Here is a 19,111-nt window from a genome sequence, read left to right as displayed (position 1 = left end):
TGTCCTACACTTAGCGACCCCATGGACTGCAGCCTACTAGGCTCCTCCATCCATGGGATTTTCCAGGCAAGAGTACTGGAGTGGGGTGCCATTGCCTTCTCTGGACACAAGGGCAGAGGATCTAAATAGACATTTCTCCAAAGACATACAGATGGCCAAAAAGCACATGCAAAGATGCTCAATGTCACTAATTACCAGAGAAATGCAAGTTAAAACTACATGAGTTATCACCTCACACCAGTCAGAATTTGTAGTTGTTCGGTCGCTAATTCATTCTTTGCAACTCCATGAACTGCAGCACACCATGCTCCCCTGTTCTTCACTAACTCCAAGAGTTTGCTCAGATTCATGTCCACTGAGTGGGTGATGCTACCTAACCATCTCATCCTCTGTTCCGTCCACCTTCTCCTTTTTCCTTCAATCTTTCTCAGCAACGGGATCTTTTCTAATGAGTCAGCTCTTCAAATCAGGTGGCCAAAGTATTGAAGCTTCAGCATAAGTCCAAATGAACACCAGTCAGAATGGCTGTCATCAAAAAGTTCACAAGCAATATATACCAGAGAGTGTGTGGATAAAAGGAAACCCTCCTACACTGTTGGTAGAAATGTAAATAGGTACAGACACAACAGTATGGAATTTCCTTTAAAAACTAAAATAGAGATACCATGCTGCTGCTGCTGCTGCTGCTGCTGCTGCTGCTGCTAAGTTGCTTTAGTCATGTCTGACTCTGCGACCCCATAGATGGCAGCCCACCAGGCTCCTCTTTCCCTGGGATTCTCCAAGCAAGAATACTGGAGTGGGTTGCCATTTCCTTCTCCAATGCATGCATGCTAAGTCGCTTTGGTCATGTCTGACTCTGTGCAATCCTATGTACAGCAGCCCACCAGGCTCCTCTGTCCACAGGATTCTCTAGGCAAGAATACTGGAGTGGGGTGCCATTTCCTTCTCCAAGAGCTACCATGATTCAGCAAACTGTAAGAGAAAACCATAGTCCGAAATGATACATGCACCCCAATGTTCACTGCAGGACTATTTACAATAGCCAAGTCATGGAAGCAACCTAAATGTCCGCTGACAGAGCAATTGATAAAGAACATGTACATATATGCAATGGAATATTACTCAGCCATTAAAAAAGAATGAAATAATGTCATTTGCAGCAACATGGCTAAACCTAGAGATTACCATTCTACATGAAGACAGAGAAAGACAATTATATGATATCACTGGTGTGAAATCTAATTCAAAAATGATACAAATGAACTTATTTAAAAAATAGAAACAGATTTACAGATATTGAAAATAAAATTCCAATTACCAAAGGGGAAATGTGGGGAGAGGGAAAAATCAGGATCTTGGGATAAATAGACAAACACTAAGATAAATACTACACAGCACAGTGAACTGTATTCAATATTCTGTGATGACCTATAGGAGAAAATAGTCTAAACAAGAATGGGTATATGAATAACTCAATCACTTTGCTGTACACCTGAAAACACACAACTTTCTAAATCAACTATACTTCAACAAAATTTAAAATTAAAGGGTCCATTGTTGCTTCAGTAAAACAGCTTTACAGTTCATAAAATTTGGGAAGCTGATCATTTACTGTTAATTTTGTAACATCAAGTCTTTATTAATGTGGTAAATAGAATTTAATCATATAAATTATTTCCCATGCATTTTTGTAATAGTTGTACAATTTTAAATGGAAATACAGGAACAGAACACTCCTGGGTTATTGGACCTTCATTGACTGATTTCTGTTTGCTGCTGTTTATATTGCTGTTGCATGCTTCCTACTGGATCAGTTCTTATAATTCAGAAGACCTAAAATTAGAACTAAGTTATATGAATATGTACTAGAAACAGAAGAGATTTAAAAAATTTGGCAGGAATACATAGAACTATACGTACAAGGTGCTGCGTGCATGTAAGTTGATCAGTCATGCCCAACTCTTTGCAACCCTATGGATCGTAGTCTGCCTGTCTTCTCTGTCCATGGGATTCCCCAGGCAAAAATTTCAAAAAAGGCAATGCTAAAGAAAGTTCAAACTACTGTACAACTGTGCTCATTTCACACGCCAGCAAGGTAATGCTCAAAATACTGCAAGCTAGGCTTCAACAGTCCATGAACTGAGAACTTCCAGATGGACAAGCTGGATTTAGAAAAGGCAGAGAAATCAGAGATCAAACTGCCAACATCTGCTGGATCATAGAAAAAGTAAGGGAATTCCAGAAAAACATCTACTTCTGCTTCATTGACTACACTAAAGCATTTGTGTGGATCACAACAAGCTGTGGAAAATTTTGAAAAAGATGCCAATACCAGACCACCTTACCTTTCTCCCAAGAAACCTGTAGGCAGGTCAAGAAGCAACAGTTAGAACTGGACATGGAACAACTGACAGGTTCAAAATTGGGAAAGGAATACATCAAGGTTGTATATTGTCACCCCACTTAATTTATATGCAGAGTGAGTGAATGAGTGAATGAAGTCACTCAGTATTGCCTGACTCTTTGCGACCCCATGGACTGTAGCCTACAAGGCTCCTCTGTCCGTAGAGTTTTCCTGTCAAGAGTACTGGAGTGGGTTGCCATTTCCTTCTCCAGGGGATCTTCTCGACTTAGGGACTGAACTCGGGTCTCCTGCATTGCAGGCAGACGCTTTACCGTCTGAGCCACCAGGGAAGTCCCTTATACGCAGAGTACATCAAGCAAAATGCCAGGTTGGATGAATCACAAGCTGTAATCAAGATTGCTGAGAGAAATATCAACAACCTCAGATATGCAGATGATACCACTCTAACAGCAGAAAGTGAAGAGAAACTAAAGAGTCTCTTGATGAGTGTGAAAGAGTAGAGGGAAAAACCTGGCTTAAAACTCAACATTCAAAACATGAAGATCATGGCATCCAGTCCCATCACTTCATGGCAAATAGATGGGGAAAAGTACAAACAGTGACAGATTTTATTTTCTTGGGCTTCAAAATCACTGTGGACAGTGACTGTCGCCATGAAATTAAAAGAAGCTTGCTCCTTGGAAGAAAAGCTATGACAAACCTAGACAGCATATTAAAAAGCAGAGACATCATTTTGCCGACAAAGGTCCATATCGTCAAAGCTATGGTTTTTCCAGTGGTCATGTATGGATGCGAGACTTGGACCATTAAGAAGGCTGAGCACTGAAGAACTGGTGCTTTCAAACTGTGGTGCTGGAGAAGACTCTTAAGATTCCCTTAGATAGCAAGGAGATCAAACCAATCAATCCTAAAAGAAATCAACCCTCCATATTCACTGAAAGGACTGATGCAGAAGCTGAAGCTCTAATACTCTGGCCACCTGATGCGAAGAGCCAACTCACTGGAAAAAGACCCTGATGCTGGGAAAGACTGAGGGAAGGAGGAGAAGGGGGCAGTGGTGGATGAGACAGTTGGATGGCATCACTAACTCAATGGACATGAATTTGAGCACACTCCAGGAGATAGTGAAGGATGGGAAAGCCTGGTATGCTACAGTTCATGGGGTCACAAAGAATTGGACACAACTTAGTGCTTGAACAACAACTATTACAAATTAAAGTCCATTTTTTATTTACCGTAGCAATCTCTCAATTTTTAACAACTAAATTACATTGCCTCCTCAGAAATTCCAGCCAGGAAGCAGAATAGAGTATTTCCAGGGAAATGAGGAACTTGCGTAAATATGGACTTGGCTTCCAAGTTGAAGCTAACACCAATTGCATGAATTTAATTTTTGTTTTCCAAGATCATGAACTTACAGTAAAACCAAGAACTAGTTTTCAAGCAACATTGAGCCTATATATGAATTTGAATGAAAATTGTGCAAAGGTGGAGGTGGGTGGTTTCAGCTGAATTACACTATGTTCAAGATGTGATAAAAATCACTATTTTGGAACCTATTTCAATGGGTTTGCATCCATGAGGGCTAAATCAAATAAAAAATTCTGTCCAAATTCACATCGGGTGAGGCTGTCAGATTTCACAGTTTTCATTGCCAATGGCAAGCATTTCTCAGAGCAGATCATAAAGTTAGCATTTTTCAGAGTTGAAGCTCATTCTTATAAGAAATTTAATGTTGGAAAAAAATTCAAACACCTGTGTCCAAAACCAGCCCAAATATATGTTTTATATATACAATATATTAATTATAATCAAAGCCAATAAAGTAACACAAGTTTATACTGCTTTTTCTAGTAATGCTGAGGAATATTCCATGACTTTCCAAATATATTTATCATGTTATGAATCACACAATATTATGAAAAAGCTATGATTCTTATAGCTAAAACCAAAAAAGCTACTAGTCAAAAGGTATAAAGTGTCAGTTACACAAATGAATAAGCCCACTGTAACTAGCACATATGGCTAACAGTAATGTACTGAATACTTAAAGATCTGCTAAGAGGATAGCTCCTATGTTAAATGCTTTTATCACAAAAATTTAATAATAAATAGGAAATTTGGGGACATGATGGACATATTTATGGTATGGTTTGTGATGATAGTTTCATGGGTGCATATTTACCTCCAAATTCATCAAATTGTATACATTAAATATACACAGCTTTTTGAATGTCATTTGTGCCAATAAAACAGTTAAAAAAATAAAGCAGGAAAATCTCAGGTACTTTTAGAAAAAATACAGCAAAGCTGAGGTATAAAATGCAGAACCATAACTTGACATCCTGTTTCTTTTAACTTTTTATAAATCTATGATTCTACCCTTTTTACTAAAATAAATAGAATTATGAAAACACCAGCTTAGGCCAAGTATACACGTTTTTAATCCACTTTAAATGAGGTGGTCTCTGGATGGAACACAGAGCCAAGTTTAATGAACAAGTAGATAAGAGTGAACATTAGAAATTCAATTACAAAATTGCATAAAATGTTAGGAGCAAATACCCACAAGGAGGGACTGTTCAGAAGGGGAAAATTCAGTTTTGGAAGAGACGGACTAGACTGGTTTGTATAAAACTTGATGATTTTCTTAAATTAAATATATGGCTCTCTCAGATCAAAAGAAAAAAAAGATGAAAGAAACAGAATAAGTTAAACCCACATTCAAATAAAACACAAGTTATTGTCTTATATCTATGTTTTATTAAAAATTAACGTGCCAATCTCCTTCCATAAAGTAAAAAAATAGAATGTGCATAATGTTCCATCTTTCCACAGGATAAAATTATATTCCATTATGTCACCCAATGGATATTGTTATCCTGAAAAGTAATCTGGAGCTTAAAAAGACTTTACAGGTCTTAACATTTGCAGCTATACTGCTTAATTGCTCAGTTAAATTAAATCTCTGAAATCCAAGATTTTTTAAGATTTAAGAAAAATAAAACTGGGTATATCTGTGTGTGTTTCCGACTCATTGAGACCCCATGGACTTTTGCCCACCAATCTCCTCTGTCCATGGGATTTCCAAGGCAAGACTGCTGGAGTTGAGTTGCCATTTCCTTCTCCAAGGGATCTTCTCCACTCAGGGATCAGAATCCATGTCTCCTGCATTGGAAGGCATATTCTTTACCATTTAGCCAGTGGGGAAGCCCCATAAAATAGATGCCTGTCAACAAAATTCCCACATAGAAATAACCACTAATGTTTACTAATCAAGAACAGAATAGCAGCAGTGCACTGGGTGGTCCCACAGATCTGTCTCTTCCATCAACAGCGCCTGGACGGAACAGACTCACGGATGCCCCCCCCCTCCCACCCCACCCCTTGCGCCAGTCTCTGACCACCCTTCATTCTTTTTTTTCAGTGGCAATCTTGGGAACAAATCACTCAGCTCTCCTCCATCACCCGAACCAGGCAACATCATTTTTTTTTTTTTTTTTTTTTTTTTTAGCGTAACTCTCTATTAGATCAACCATGAGCTCCCAGTTTTGTCAGAATTAGCCTGGTCAACCTAAAACTGCAGGCCTCCTACACCTACCTCTCTCCAGGTTCTATTTCCACCATGATGCTGTGGTCCCAAGGGACTCTTGAAAATGTAAAATCACCATGCCCTCTTCTGGGACGTGCAGAAATCTCTCAAGATGAGTGGGATAAAACCAGGATGCTTTGGAAGCTGCCATTCTCGGGGTGAAGAACGTGAACCACGCCCTTTTGGATCTCCTTGCCCTGGGTTCTGCCTGCCGCATGCCCTACATCTTCCAAGAGAGCTGCTTCCTGGGGAGCAGGTGAAACTCATCAAGAGAATGGTGACCACCTGATCAACTTACGCAGGCTGGTAGCCCCACCGTCACCCCCATGCTGGGTATCTCTCTGAAAAGCTCACCCTCAAGCCTGACCCAGAGCTTCCAAAACCCAGCAGCCTTTGAGGCGCCCCTCTGGTTTCAGGGATTCTGCCTGAAGCTTCTCTGCAGCCCTAGGCCAGATAAGGCAATGGCACCCCACTCCAGTACTCTTGCCTGGAAAATCCCATGGACAGAGGAGCCTGGTAGGCTTCCGTCCAAGGGGTCACTAGGAGGGGACACGACTGAGCGACTTCACTTTCACTTTTCACTTTCATGCATTGGGGAAGGAAATGGCAACCCACTGCAGTGTTCTTGCCTGGAGAATCCCAGGGACGGGGGAGTCTGGTGGGCTGCCTTCTATGGGGTCGGTCGCACAGAGTCGGACACTACTGAAGCAACTTAGCAGCAGCAGCAGCAGCAGCCCTGGGCAGTTTTTTAACCACACTGGACCCCTCTTCCATGCCTTGTACTAAATGGAAACAAAGTGTTTTGCAGTAAAAAAAAAAAAAAAAAAGAAAGAAAGAAAGAAAGAAAATCACTGGGAATAACAGCCTTGTAAACTTTCAACCCAAAAGAGACATATGAACACTTAGAATGGAATGGCTTTTAGATGAGACAGATTATGGTAACATTTTTTCCCCAATTCCCTTATAAATGAATCCAATACATTATTCATACTACATTTTAATGGGAACATATCGCAGGAAAAGTATATATTTCTTTTTCTGAAAATACTGTAGAATATATAAAACTTACCATTCTTATTGTCCATTTGGGTCAATTCTAATTTTATAAATAAAATATGAGCTACTCATAAAAATGAGAAAAATTGAAAACTGAAAATAACATGCAATAAACTGAAGTTGAAAAATGATAAGGACTAAGCAGTATTTATTCCCTCATTACTTAATATAATGTTAAAGTATGTAAGTTTGTTTGGAAAATGCATGTGGAATCATTTTATTTAAGGTGGAAGTGATCATGGCTATTTGTCTGGGGTGAGTAAAGATTCAGCTTTACTCATTACTTCATTCAGTGAAATGAATGAAGAAGCAGGAATCAGCAGAGCTGTATTCAAATACTTGAGAAACTATTTTTGCATAAGGAATTATGCATTTCATACAGCTCTAAGAAAATGGTACTCATTACTGGACATTTCATTGCACTCCAGAGAGAAGAAATACAGCTCCACCCACCAGAACACCGACACAAGCTTCCCTAACCAAGAAACCTTGACAAGCCACCTGTACAAACCCACACACAGCGAGGAAACGCCACAATAAAGAGAACTCCACAAACTGCCAGCATACAGAAAGGACACCCCAAACTCAGCAATTTAAACAAGATGAAGAGACAGAGGAATACCCAGCAGATAAAGGAACAGGATAAATGCCCACCAAACCAAACAAAAGAGGAAGAGATAGGGAATCTACCTGATAAAGAATTCCAAATAATGATAGTGAAATTGATCCAAAATCTTGAAATTAAAATGGAATCACAGATATATAGCCTGGAGACAAAGATTGAGAAGATGCAAGAAAGATTTAACAAGGACCTAGAAGAAATAAAAGAGAGTCAATATATAATGAATAATGCAATAAATAAAATTAAAAACACTCTGGAGGCAACGAATAGTAGAATAACAGAGGCAGAAGATAGGATCAGTGAATTAGAAGATAGAATGGTAGAAATAAATGAATCAGAGAGGATAAAAGAAAAACAAATTAAAAGAAATGAGGACAATCTCAGAAACTTCCAGGACAATATTAAACGCTACAACATTCGAATCATAGGGGTCCCAGAAGAAGAAGACAAAAAGAAAGACCATGAGAAAATACTTGAAGAGATAATAGTTGAAAACTTCCCTAAAATGGGGAAGGAAATAATCACCCAAGTCCAAGAAACCCAGAGAGTCCCAAACAGGATAAACCCAAGGCGAAACACCCCAAGACACATATTAATCAAATTAACAAAGATCAAACACAAAGAACAAATATTAAAAGCAGCAAGGGAAAAACAACAAATAACACACAAGGGAATTCCCATAAGGATAACAGCTGATCTTTCAATAGAAACTCTTCAAGCCAGGAGGGAATGGCAAGACATACTTAAAGTGATGAAAGAAAATAACCTACAGCCCAGATTATTGTACCCAGCAAGGATCTCATTCAGATATGAAGGAGAAATCAAAAGCTTTTCAGACAAGCAAAAGCTGAGAGAATTCAGCACCATCAAACCAGCTCTCCAACAAATACTAAAGGATATTCTCTAGACAGGAAACACAAAAACGGTGTATAAAATCGAACCCAAAACAATAAAGTAAATGGCAACGGGATCGTACTTATCAGTAATTACCTTAAACGTAAATGGGTTGAATGCCCCAACCAAAAGACAAAGACTGGCTGAATGGATATAAAAACAAGACCCCTACATATGTTGTCTACAAGAGACCCACCTCAAAACAGGGGACACATACAGACTGAAAGTGAAGGGCTGGGAACAGATTTTCCATGCAAATAGGGACCAAAAGAAAGAAGGAGTAGCAATACTTATATCAGATAAAATAGACTTTAAAACAAAGGCTGTGAAAAGAGACAAAGATGGACACTACATAATGATCAAAGATCAATCCAAGAAGATATAACAATTATAAATATACATGCACCCAACAGGGGAGCACTGCAATATGTAAGACAAATGCTAACAAGTATGAAAGGAGAAATTAACAATAACACAATAATAGTGGGAGACTTTAATACCCCACTCACACCTATGGATAGATCAACTAAACAGAAAATTAACAAGGAAACACAAACTTTAAACGATACAATAGACCAGTTAGACCTAATTGATATCTATAGGACAGTTCATCCCAAAACAATGAATTTCACCTTTTTCTCAAGCGCACATGGAACCTTCTCCAGGATAGATCACATCCTGGGCCATAAAGCTAGCCTTGGTAAATTCAAAAAAATAGAGATCATTCCAAGCATCTTTTCTGACCACAATGCAGTAAGATTAGATCTCAATTACAGGAGAAAAACTATTAAAAATTCCAACATATGGAGGCTGAACAACACGCTGCTGAATAACCAACAAATCACAGAAGAAATCAAAAAAGAAATCAAAATTTGCATAGAAATGAATGAAAATAAAAACACAACAACCAAAAACCTATGGGACACTTTAAAAGCAGTCCTAAGGGGAAAGTTCATAGCAATACAGGCATACCTCAAGAAACAAGAAAAAGTCAAATAAATAACCTAACCCTACACCTAAAGCAACTAGAAAAGGGAGAAATGATGAACCCCAGGGTTAGTAGAAGGAAAGAAATCTTAAAAATTAGGGCAGAAATAAATGCAAAAGAAACAAAAGAGACCATAGCAAAAATCAACAAAGCCAAAAGCTGGTTCTTTGAAAGGATAAATAAAATTGACAAACCATTAGCCAGACTCATCAAGAAACAAAGGGAGAAACTCAAATCAATAAAATTAGAAATGAAAATGGAGAGATCACAACAGACAACACAGAAATACAAAGGATCATAAGAGACTACTATCAACAATTATATGCCAATAAAATGGACAACGTGGAAGAAATGGACAAATTCTTAGAAAAGTACAACTTTCCAAAACTGGACCAGGAAGAAATAGAAAATCTTAACAGACCCATCACAAGCATGGAAATTGAAACTGTAATCAAAAATCTTCCAGCAAACAAAAGCCCAGGTCCAGACGGCTTCACAGCTGAATTCTACCAAAAATTTAGAGAAGAGCTAACACCTATCCTGCTCAAACTCTTCCAGAAAATTGCAGAGGAAGGTAAACTTCCAAACTCATTCTATGAGGCCACCATCACCCTAATACCAAAACCTGACAAAGATGCCACAAAAAAAGAAAACTACAGGCCAATATCACTGATGAACATAGATGCAAAAATCCTTAACAAAATTCTAGCAATCAGAATCCAACAACACATTAAAAAGATCATACACCATGACCAAGTGGGCTTTATCCCAGGGATGCAAGGATTCTTCAATACCCGCAAATCAATCAATGTAATACACCACATCAACAAATTGAAAAATAAAAACCATATGATTATCTCAATAGATGCAGAGAAAGCCTTTGACAAAATTCAACATCCATGTATGATAAAAACTCTCCAGAAAGCAGGAATAGAAGGAACATACCTCAACATAATAAAAGCTATATATGACAAACCCACAGCAAACATTATCCTCAATGGTGAAAAATTGAAAGCATTTCCTCTAAAGTCAGGAACAAGACAAGGGTGCCCACTTTCACCATTACTATTCAACATAGTTTTGGAAGTTTTGGCCACAGCAATCAGAGCAGAAAAAGAAATAAAAGGAATCCAAATTGGAAAAGAAGAAGTAAAACTCTCACTATTTGCAGATGACATGATCCTCTACATAGAAAACCCTAAAGACTCCACCAGAAAATCACTAGAACTAATCAATGATTATAGTAAAGTTGCAGGATATAAAATCAACACACAGAAATCCCTTGCATTCCTATACACTAATAATGAGAAAACAGAAAGAGAAATTAAGGAAACAATTCCATTCACCATTGCAACGGAAAGAATAAAATACTTAGGAATATATCTACCTAAAGAATCTAAAGACCTATATATAGAAAACTATAAAACACTGGTGAAAGAAATCAAAGAGGACACTAAAAGATGGAGAAATATACCATGTTCATGGATTGGAAGAATCAATATAGTGAAAACGAGATAATACTACCCAAAGCAATTTATAGATTCAATGCAATCCCTATCAAGCTACCAACAGTATTCTTCACAGAGCTAGAACAAATAATTTCACAATTTGTATGGAAATACAAAAAACCTCGAATAGCCAAAGCGATCTTGAGAAAGAAGAATGGAACTGGAGGAATCAACCTACCTGACTTCAGGCTCTATTACAAAGCCACAGTTCTCAAGACAGTATGGTACTGGCACAAAGACAGAAATATTGATCAATGGAACAAAATAGAAAGCCCAGAGATAAATTCACGCACATATGGACACCTTATCTTTGACAAAGGAGGCAAGAATATACAATGGAGAAAAGACAATCTCTTTAACAAGTGGTGCTGGGAAAACTGGTCAACCACTTGTAAAAGCATGAAACTAGAACACTTTCTAACACCACATACAAAAATAAACTCAAAATGGATTAAAGATCTCAATGTAAGACCAGAAACTATAAAACTCCTAGAGGAGAACATAGGCAAAACACTCTCCGCCATAAATCACAGCAGGATCCTCTATGACCCACCTCCCAGAATATTGGAAATAAAAGCAAAAATAAACAAATGGGACCTAATTAAACTTAAAAGCTTCTGCACAACAAAGGAAACTATTAGCAAGGTGAAAAGACAGCCTTCAGAATGGGAGAAAATAATAGCAAATGAAGCAACTGACAAACAACTAATCTCGAGAATATACAAGCAACTCCTACAGCTCAACTCCAGAAAAATAAATGACCCAATCAAAAAATGGGCCAAAGAACTAAATAGACATTTCTCCAAAGAAGACATACAGATGGCTAACAAACACATGAAAAGATGCTCAATATCACTCATTATCAGAGAAAAGCAAATCAAAACCACTATGAGGTACCATTTCACGGCAGTCAGAATGGCTGCGATCCAAAAGTCTACAAGCAATAAATGCTGGAGAGGGTGTGGAGAAAAGGGAACCCTCTTACACTGTTGGTGGGAATGCAAACTAGTACAGCCACTATGGAGAACAGTGTGGAGATTCCTTAAAAAACTGGAAATAGAACTGCCTTATGATCCAGCAATCCCCCCTGCTGGGCATACACACTGAGGAAACCAGAAGGGAAAGAGACATGTGTACCCCAATGTTCATCACAGCACTGTTTATAATAGCCAGGACATGGAAGCAACCTAGATGTCCATCAGCAGATGAATGGATAAGAAAGCAGTGGTACATATACACAATGGAGTATTACTCAGCCATTAAAAAGAATACATTTGAATCAGTTCTAATGAGGTGGATGAAACTGGAGCCTATTATACAGAGTGAAGTAAGCCAGAAAGAAAAACACCAATACAGTATACTAACGCATATATATGGAATTTAGAAAGATGGTAACAATAACCCTGTGTACGAGACAGCAAAAGAGACACTGATGTATAGATCAGTCGTATGGACTCTGTGGGAGAGGGAGAGGGTGGAGAGATTTGGGAGAATGGCATTGAAACATGTATAATATCATGTATGAAACGAGTCGCCAGTCCAGGTTCGATGCATGATACTAGATGCTTGGGGCTGGTGCACTGGGACGACCCAGAGGGAGGGTACGGGAGGGAGGAGGGAGGAGGGAGGAGGGTTCAGGATGGGGAGCATGAGTATACCTGTGGCAGATTCATTTCGATGTTTGGCAAAACTAATATAATATTGTAAAGTTTAAAAATAAAATAAAATTAAAAAGAAAAAAAGAAAAAAAAAAGAAAATGGTACTCAAACTAATGTACATAAGAATACTCATAAATATTATTTGAAGTTCCTATTTCTAGATTTGATATCTGGAGAATCTGATTCCGTAGGTAAAAATGACTCCCAGGAATTGTCATTTTAAGAAGTACCAGAAATGACTGTGATGAATATGTTTGATTAATTACATTCTAGAAAATCAATGGGCAAAAACTTTAGGATCACTTCCATATATGAAAAACAAAACATTATACAGTCTGCTCCTCATCAGAAATAAAATTATGAATAGCCAACAAAACATTTTTTCTCTCATGATTGAAACCTTATTCATTTGGTCATCTGTATCCTCAACTAGAATCTTCAGTGGTTCCCAGAAAGTTGAGACCTGATAAAATACACATCTTATCACTCATATTTTCCAAACGAAAGTTTTAAAGCACTTTTGAACCGGCCTTTTCTGACTGGGAATTTACTGTCTTTTACACATGAATTCTCTCTTGCATTTATTTCACTATTCTCAGTGCCATGTTTTGTGATTTTTTTTTTCTTGTATGCTTATTGATGTGAAGGAAATTTCTTATTTTATTCTTGTACTGAGAGAATAGATATATCACAGAGCTCCTTTCTCAGTTTGCTTGAGAATTAACCCCAGAGATCCCTTCATAAGACCATGGACTAAGTATATTCACTCAACAATTTCAAATAAACTGCCCTTGACCTCCATGTGATAATGGTGGTACTACTGCATATCATTCCAAACTAGAAAGCGGATTTCATGAGGACAAAGATTCCTGCCTGTTTTTGGTCACTGCAGTATCCTCAGCAAATATCCTCAGAAAACAGGAGCTCAATAAATACTTGTTGAATGAGGAATATGGAATATGGGGAAAAAAACCTCAATTTTGAATCGACAAAAATTATGGATTAAAATATTTCTGCATGATGTATGGGGAGGGAGGAGGGAGGAGGGTTCAGGATGGGGAACACAGGTATACCTGTAGCGGATGCATTTCGATATTTGGCAAAACTAATACAATATTGTAAAGTTTAAAAATAAAATAAAATAAAAAAAAAAGAACAACAATGGAAAAAAAAAATTTCTGCATGTATATCTGAACAGTGAGACAACTGTTTTTGGTGATGGATTACTGCCAATCAGTTAGTTTAGTGTGTCATTGTAAAGGCTATTTCAGTTCAGTTCAGTTCAGTCGCTCAGTCATGTCCAACTCTTTGTGACCCCATGAATCGCAGCAGGCCAGGCCTCCCTGTCCATCACCAACTCCCAGAGTTCACCCAAACTCAAGTGTATCGAGTCGGTGATGCCATCCAGCCATCTCATTCTCTGTCGTCCCCTTCTCCTCCTGCCCAGACATAAAGGAATGAGACTATTTTACCTTTAAGATATTATGTTTAAATGCCTTTACACAGTTAACATTTCCACCATCTCTATACACTATCCACCCAAACAAATACACTGTCACACACTGATTAGCCAACTCCCTCACTGTCCCCTTCTTCTACAGTATTTAGGTTAAACATGATCTCTTAGTTAAACACCCCAGTCTACACTTCCTAAACTCCTTTTCATTTTGATGTAACCCATGTGACTGAGGATGTGGGTGACTGCAGCCTCAAGTCAAAAGTAGCCCTTAAAAGAAATGGATATACTTGTACATTTCTCTTTCCCATGTTTCACTGGCTAAAGGAAATATATGAGGCAAGCATAGCTGGAAGATGGGAAGACCTGGACTTAGCAATTCCATTAAGCCACTAAATATATTACTCTGAACTGTTTTGAGAGAGATGAAGTAAATAAAACTCTCTCCTTTTTTTAAATTTTATTTTATTTTTAAACTTTACAAAATTGTATTAGTTTTGCCAAATATCAAAATGAATCCGCCACAGGTATACATGTGTTCCCCATCCTGAACCCTCCTCCCTCCTCCCTCCCCATACCATCCCTCTGGGTCCTCCCAGTGCACTAGCCCCAAGCATCCGGTATCGTGCATCGAACCTGGACTGGTAACTCATTTCATACATGATATTTTACATGTTTTGTGAATCAGTTCTAATGAGATGGATGAAACTGGAGCCTATTATACAGAGTGAAGTAAGCCAGAAAGAAAAACACCAATACAGTATACTAATGCATATATATGGAATTTAGAAAGATGGTAACAATAACCCTGTGTACGAGACAGCAAGAGACACTGATGTATAGAACAGTCTTATGGACTCTGTGGGAGAGGGAGAGGGTGGGAAGATTTGGGAGAATGGCATTGAAACATGTAAAAACTCTCTCTTTTTAAGCCAATGTTTTTATTAGAGCAGCTTAAATTCTGGCCAAAATTTAAAATAATAAATAGCATTTTCATAGATAAAATAATCCTTAAAACTCTAAAAGAAATAAAAATCCCAATAATAAAGGCAAGGACATTGTGGCAGCAGCTCATCAGTTTATTTAGTGGAAATGTAACTTGAATTAACTATTTACTAAATGTAAGCCACAGTGCTAACATTGTATGTAAATTAATCTTTAATCTTTATAGTAACCTCCAAAGGTAGATGTTAGTATAATATATGCATTTTACAAGTGAAATTGAAAGGGTTCAATATGTTTAGATTTTTTAAGGAAACACTGAAAATAAGTGCTAGTGCATAACAGTTTAAATCTAAGAGCATTCCTCAAAATATTCCCCATTCTCTGTTCTTGACTTTGACAATTCTTTCCCTCCAGAGGTCCCTGAAACTTTAAAATCAAAGTAGTTGATTTAATCACTTGACAAACACATCTCTACTTTCCCTGCTCCAAAATGAAATTCTGCAGAAGTAATGTGATTCAAAACTCTGAGCAGTGAATGGAATAACTATCAACTTGAGGTCTAATCCTCAACTTGTATTTGGATTTCCAGAGTAAGATACTCAACCAGTCTGGGCCTGAACTCCAATAACTTGGTCTGCCTGAGTCAGCTACAAAAGCATTGGCATTAAGTGGAATCTGGTTACCCCAGACAGAATTCCCATTCATCTGAGGAGTCTGGAGTCAAAAGCAAGATCTGAATCCAAAAAACATATACACAGTTCAGATTCAGTAATTCTACAGATGTGGTTACAAAGTGGATTTAAAATTTTAATGTCTTTTTTTCCTGGCTAGGAAGAAGGGAAGTTACTCAAGAAGATTAATAGAGAAAACTAAACTTAAAAGAGTTTCCAGGCACATACACACACACATAACCTGACAATTCTCTGCACCCGAGTAAATTGTGATTGCCCAGGCTGAAATGCACTGTGAAAGAAAACCAGTGTACCACATGCTCAGCAGCCTTCAGACCTCAAAGACAACTTGACCACTCAGGGCACTTATCTTTTGAATCTGGAAGGCTTCCACACTGGCAAGAGCTCAGTCTCAGTCGGCTGAGGGTACTAATAAAGCATGTAAGACTTGACTTTCATATAGCCATAATGGCCAACACATTTGTTTGGCATCCAACTTAGAGTGGAGACTGTGGCCTTAATGTTTGGAGGTAAAAGAGAAAGAATACTTTTCTCTCTGAACTCTCTTATTCATCATTATGACCACTGTCAAGGCAAGCATTTTTTTCCAGGCCACTTTAAAAAGCTGTTACATCCTCCTCCCCATCTCTCCTCTTGTTTCTCTCTACTTTTCTTCCAACTTCTGTTAGCATTCTCAAAGGTTTTTCATTACATATAGATCACACTAAACTAAGGAATTATTTATGTGATAACCTGATGGGATAATTACAGAAGAATACTGAACACAATTTAAGTCTGATTTTGGCAATAAAGAGTTCATGATCTGAGCCACAATCAGCTCCTGGTCTTGTTTTTGCTGACTGTATAGAGCTTCTCCATCTTTGGCTACAAAGAACATAATCAATCTGATTTTGGTATTGACAGTCTGGTGATGTCCATGTGTAGAGTCTTCTCTTGTGTTGTTGAAGAAAGTAGGGAAAACCACGAGACCATTCAGATATGACCTAAATCAAATCCATATGATTATACAGTGGAAGTGACAAATAGATTCAAGGGGTAAAATCTGATAGAGTGCCAGAAGAACTGTGGACAGAGGTTCGTAACATTCTACAGAAGGCAGGGACCAAGACCATCCCCAAGAAAAAGAAATGCAAAAAGGCAAAATGGTTGTCTGATGAGGTCTTACAAATAGCTGTGATAGAAGAGAAAAGGCAAAGGAGAGAAGGAAAGATATACCCATTTGAATGCAGAGTTCCAAAGAATAGAAAGGAGAGATAAGAAAGCCTTCCTCAGCTATCAATGCAAAGAAGTAGAGGAAAAAAATTGAATAGGAAAGACTAGAGATATCTTCAAGAAAATTAGAGATACCAAGGGAACATTTCATGAAAAGATGGGCACAATAAAGGACAGAAATGGTATGGACCTAACAGAAGCAGAAGATATTAAGAAGAGGTGGCAAGAATATACAGAAGAACTATACAAAAAAAAAAAAAAGAGAGAGAGAGAGAGAGAGACCTACATGACCCAGATAATCAGGATGGTGTGATCACTCACGTAGAGCCAGACATACTGGAATGTGAAGTCAAGTGGGTCTTAGGAAGCATCACTACAAACAAAGCTAGTGGAGGTGATGGCATTCCAGTTGAGCTATTCCAAATCCTACAAGATGATGCTGTGAAAGTACTGCACTAAATATGCCAGCAAATTTGGAAAACTCAGCAGTGGCCACAGGACTGGAAAAGGTCAGTTTTCATTCCAATCCCAAAGAAAGGCAATGCCAAAGAATGCTCAAACTACCGCACAATTGCACTCATCTCACATGCTAGCAAAGTAATGTTCAAAATTCTCCAAGTCAGGCTTCAACAGTACATGAACCAAGAACTTCCAGATGTTCAAGCTGGATTTAGAAAAGGCAGAGGAACCAGAGATCAAATTGCCAACAACCACTGGATCATCAAAAAAGCAAGAGAGTTTCAGGATAATATCTGCTTCTTATTGACTACGCCAAAGCCTTTGACTGCATGGATCACAACAAACTGTGGAAAATTCTTCAAGAGAGGGGAATGCTAGACCACCTGACCTGCCTGTTGAGGAATCGGTATGCAGGTCAGGAAGCCACAGTTAGAACTAGTCATGGAACAACAGACTGGTTCCAAACCGGGTAAGGAGTATGTCAAGGCTGTATATTGTCACCCTGCTTATTTAACTTTTATGCAGAGTACATCAAGGGAAATGCTGGACTGGATGAAGCACACTTTGGAATCAAGATTGCTGGGAGAAATATCAATAACCTCAGATATGCAGATGACACCTTCCTTGTGGCAGAAAGCGAAGAAGAACTAAAGAGCCTCTTGATGAAAGTGAAAGAGGAGAGTGAAAATGTTGGCTTAAAACTCAATATTCAGAAAACTAAGATTATGGCATCCGGTCCCATCACTTCATGGGAAATAGATGGGGAAACAGTGGAAACAGTGACAGACTTTATTTTGGGGGCTCCAAAATCACTGTAGATGGTGACTGCAGCCATGAAATTAAAAGATGTTTGCTCCTTGGAAGAAAAGTTATGACGAAACTAGACTGCATATTAAAATGCAGAGACATTACTTTGGCAACAAAGGTCTGTCTAGTCAAGGTTATGGTATTTCCAGTAGTCATGTATGGACGTGAAAGTTGGACTATAAAGAAAGCTGAGCACCAAAAAATCGATGTTTTTGAACTGTGGTTTTGGAGAAGATTCTTGAGAGTCACTTGGACAGCAAGGAGATTCAGCCAGTCCATCTAAAGGAATTAGTCCTGAATATTCATTGGAAGGACTGATGCTGAAACTGAAATTCCAATACTTTGGCCACCTGATACGAAGAACTGACTCATTGGAAAAGGCCCTGATGTGGGGAAAGACTGAAGGAGGGAGGCAAAGGGGATGACAGAGGATGAGATGGCTGGATGGCATCATCGATTAGATGGACACGAGTCTGAGTGAACTCCTGGAGTTGGTGATTGACAGGGAGGCCTGGCGTGCTGCCATCCATGGGGTCGAAAGAGTCGGACACGACTGAGCAACTGAACTTAACTGATTGAACACAATTTTCTTCCACTCACTGTAAATGATTAAAATATTTGCATCATCCTCCAAAGTACCTTATAGTATTTATCTGAAGAGTTTAGAAAATACAACCTGCTGCTTCATCTCTGTCCAGTGCTCTGTTCATTCTATACTGGCGATCTTCAAGGTACTCATGGTTATCTATTCGATCTGTGTCAGACAAAACTGTAATCAATTATTTCATGTCTGATTCATTATGTGAGCTATTACAACTGTTTAGAGAAACCAAACTTTGCTAGAGGAATTATCAAG

General features: G+C 38.3%; 1 long non-coding RNA gene across 1 annotated transcript; it reads right to left on the bottom strand.

Annotated features, from left to right (window-relative positions):
• Positions 1–5,108: 5,108 nt before the first annotated feature.
• Positions 5,109–6,461, bottom strand: LOC123332413. The gene is made up of 2 exons (XR_006549205.2): positions 5,967–6,461; positions 5,109–5,533 (listed from the first exon to the last, which is right to left on the bottom strand). It is a non-coding gene; the product is annotated as an uncharacterized LOC123332413 (long non-coding RNA).
• Between the last annotated feature and the right edge of the window lie 12,650 nt (positions 6,462–19,111).

Source organism: Bubalus bubalis, chromosome 3 (genome assembly GCF_019923935.1).
Source record: "Bubalus bubalis isolate 160015118507 breed Murrah chromosome 3, NDDB_SH_1, whole genome shotgun sequence".
Lineage (NCBI taxonomy): Eukaryota > Metazoa > Chordata > Mammalia > Artiodactyla > Bovidae > Bubalus > Bubalus bubalis.
This window is presented reverse-complemented; position numbering and strand designations above follow the sequence as displayed.